The sequence below is a fragment of the Arachis hypogaea genome, chromosome 4 (genome assembly GCF_003086295.3).
Source record: "Arachis hypogaea cultivar Tifrunner chromosome 4, arahy.Tifrunner.gnm2.J5K5, whole genome shotgun sequence".
NCBI lineage: Eukaryota > Viridiplantae > Streptophyta > Magnoliopsida > Fabales > Fabaceae > Arachis > Arachis hypogaea.
Window position 1 is genome coordinate 52,084,613 of NC_092039.1, and position 3,702 is coordinate 52,088,314.

The 3,702-nt window shown below is 33.7% G+C and overlaps 1 non-coding gene across 1 annotated transcript; it reads left to right on the forward strand.

Moving 5' to 3' along the window:
• The first annotated feature begins 293 nt into the window (after nt 1–293).
• On the forward strand, nt 294–397 carry LOC112798362 (small nucleolar RNA R71). Its single transcript, XR_003199977.1, has one exon. It is a non-coding gene; the product is annotated as a small nucleolar RNA R71 (small nucleolar RNA).
• Nucleotides 398–3,702: the final 3,305 nt, after the last annotated feature.

Genomic DNA, 3,702 nt, shown 5'->3' on the forward strand with positions numbered 1-3,702 from the left:
TCAGACTTTGAGAAATCATGTTGACTTGCTGAGTCAACATTTTGTTCTGAGCCAATATGGCATTCAGAGCATCAATTTCAAGAACTCCCTTCCTCTGAGGTGTCCCATTATTCACAGAATTCCTCTCAGAAGTGTACATGAATTGGTTATTTGCAACCATTTCAATAAGTTCATGAGCTTCTGCAGGCGTTTTCTTTAGGTGAATGGATCCACTTGTAGAATGATCCAGTGACATCTTAGAGAACTCAGACAGACGATAATAGAATATATCTATCATGGTTCACTCTGAAAACATGTCAGAAGGACACTTTTTGGTCATCTGCTTGTATCTTTCCCAAGCTTCATAGAGGGATTCACCATCTTTTTGCTTGAAGATTTGAACATCCACTCTAAGCTTGCTCAGCTTTTGAGGAGGAAAGAATTTAACCAAGAAGGCCGTGACCAGCTTATCCCAAGAGTCCAGGCTATCCTTAGGTTGTGAGTCTAACCATGTTCTAGCTCTGTCTCTTACAGCAAAAGAGAAAAGCATGAGCCTGTAGACTTCAGGATCTACTCCATTAGTCTTAACAGTCTCACATATCTGCAAGAACTCAGTTAAAAACTGGTAGGAATCTTTTGATGGAAGTCCATAAAACTTGCAGTTTTGTTGCATTAGAGGAACTAGTTGAGGTTTCAGCTCAAAATTGTTTGCTCCAATGGCAGGAATTGAGATGCTTCTTCCATCAAACTTGGAAGTAGGTGTAGTATAATCACCAAGCATCCTCCTTTCATTATTGTTGTTGGGTTTGGCTGCCATATCCTTTTCTTGTTCGAAAATTTCAGTAAGGTTGTCTCTAGATTGTTGTAATTTAGCTTCTCTTAGTTTCTTCTTCAGAGTCCTTTCAGGTTCAGGATCAGCTTCAACAAGAATGCCTTTTTCCTTGTTCCTGTTCATATGAGAAAGTAGAGAACAGAAAAGGAAGAGGAGTCCTCTATGTCACAGTATAGAGATTCCTTTATGTTAGTAGAAGAAGAAAGGAATAGAAGAAGGAGAAGAGTTTAACAATCCAAACACAAGGGTGAAGATAGGTTCAGATTCTTGAGATGAAGAGAAGTGTTAGTAAATAAATAAATAAATAGAAGAAGATGAGAGAGGGAGAATTCGAAAATTAATTTTGAAAAAGGGTTAGTGATTTTCGAAAATTAAAGGGGAAATAAAATTAAAATTAAAATTTAAAACAATTAATTAATTAAAAAGAATTTTAAAAAAAGAGGGAAAAGTTTTCGAAAATTAGAGAGGGAAATGTAGTTAGGTGATTTTGAAAAAATAAGATATAGTTAAAACAAACAAAAAGTCAACTAGTTAGTTGAAAAAGATTTGAAATTTAATTTTGAAAAGATAAGAAGTTGGAAGATATTTTTAAATCAAATTTTTGAAAAAGATAAAATTTTGAAAAAGATATGATAGAAAAGATATTTTGAAAAAGAATTGATTTTTAAAATTAAAATTTGATTACTTGACTAACAAGAAACTAAAAGATATGATTCTAGAATTTAAAGATTAAACCTTTCTTAACAAGAAAGTAACAAACTTCAAATTTTTGAATCAATCACATTAATTGGTAGTAAAGTTTTCGAAATTTTGAAATAAAGATAAGAAAAAGATTTAAAAATTCAAATTAAAAATTCTCGAAATATAGTAAGAAAAATGAAAAAGATTTGATTTTTGAAAAAGTTTTGGAAAGATAAGATTTTTAAAATTGAGAATTTGATTTGACTTATAAGAAACAAATTATTTTAAAATTTTTTGACTAAGTCAACCCAAATTTTCGAAATTTTATGAGAGAAAAAAGGAAAAGATATTTTTTTGATTTTTGAATTTTTAATGTGGAGAGAGAAAAACAACAAAAATGACTCACAACATAAAAATTATGAATCAAAGCACATGATGCATGCAAGAACACTTTGAATGTCAAGATGAACACCACGAACACTTTGAAGATCAAGATGAACATCAAGATTTATTTTTGAAAATCTTTTGATACAAAGAAAACATGCAAGACACCAAACTTAGAAATCTTTAATGCTTAGACACTATGAATGCAAAAATGCACATGAAAAACAACAAAAGACACAAAACAAGAAAACATCAAGATCAAACAAGAAGACTTACTAAGAACAACTTGAAGATCATGAAGAACACCATGCATGAATTTTCGAAAAATGCATAAATTTTTAGAAATATGCAATTGACACCAAACTTAAAAATTGACTCAAGACTCAAACAAGAAACACAAAATATTTTTGATTTTTATGATTTTATTATTTTATATATATATATATATTTTGAAAATAAATTTTGGAAAAACGAAAAAGAGAAGGAAAATTTTTGAAAGGTTTTTGAAAACTTTTTGAAAACAAAATAAGAAGAAAATTACCTAATCTGAGCAACAAGATGAACCGTTAGTTGTACAAACTCGAACAATCCCCGGCAACGGCGCCAAAAACTTGGTGCATGAAATTGTGATCTCTAATAATGGCATTCAACTTGGTATGCGCGTTTATAACTCATCACTTTCTTCATAACCTCGCACAACTAACCAGCAAGTGCACTGGGTCGTCCAAGTAATAAACCTTACGTGAGTAAGGGTCGATCCCACGGAGATTGTTGGTATGAAGCAAGCTATGGTCATCTTGAAATTCTCAGTTAGGCGGATAATATATGGTTATGGAGTTTTCGAAATAATAATAATAAATAAATAGAAAATAATGATAGAAATACTTATGTAGATCATTGATGGGAATTTCAGATAGGCGTATGAACGTGCTGTGCTCCTTCTGAATCTCTGCTTTCCTACTACCTTCATCCAATCATTCTTACTCCTTTCCATGGCAAGCTGTACGTAGGGCATCACCGTTGTCAATGGCTACATCCCATCCTCTCAGTGAAAAAAGTCCAAATGCTCTGTCACAGCATGGCTAATCATCTGTCGGTTCTCGATCATGCCGGAATAGAATCCATTGATTCTTTTGCGTTTGTCATCACGCCCAACAATCACGAGTTTGAAGCTCATCACAGTCATTCAATCCCTGAATCCTACTCAGAATACCACAGACAAGGTTTAGACTTTCCGGACTCTCATGAATGCCGCAATCAATTCTAGCATATACTATGAAGATTCTGATTAAGGAATCCAAGAGATATGCGCTCGGTCTAAGGTAGAACGGAAGTGGTTGTCAATCACGTGTTCATAGGTGAGAATGATGATAAGTGTCACGAATCATCACATTCGTCATGGTTAAGTGCAACAAATATCTTAGAATAGGAATAAACTGAATTGAATAGAAAATAGTAGTAATTGCATTAAAACTCGAGGTACAGCAGAGCTCCACACTCTTAATCTATGGTGTGTAGAAACTCCACCGTTGAAAATACATAAGTGATAGAGGTCCAGGCATGGCCGAATGGCCAGCTCCCAAATGTGATCAAAAGACCGATGGTCAAAAGACTAGACCCCTAGTACAATAGTTAAAAGTTCTATTTATACTAAACTAGCTACTAGGATTTACAGAAATAACTAATTGATGCAGAAATCCACTTCCGGGGACCACTTGTTGTGTGCTTGGGCTGAGCTTGAACTTTACACATGCAAAGGCTTCTCTTGGAGTTGAACGCCAAGTTGTAACGTGTTTTTGGCGTTAAACTCTGGTTCGTGACGTGTT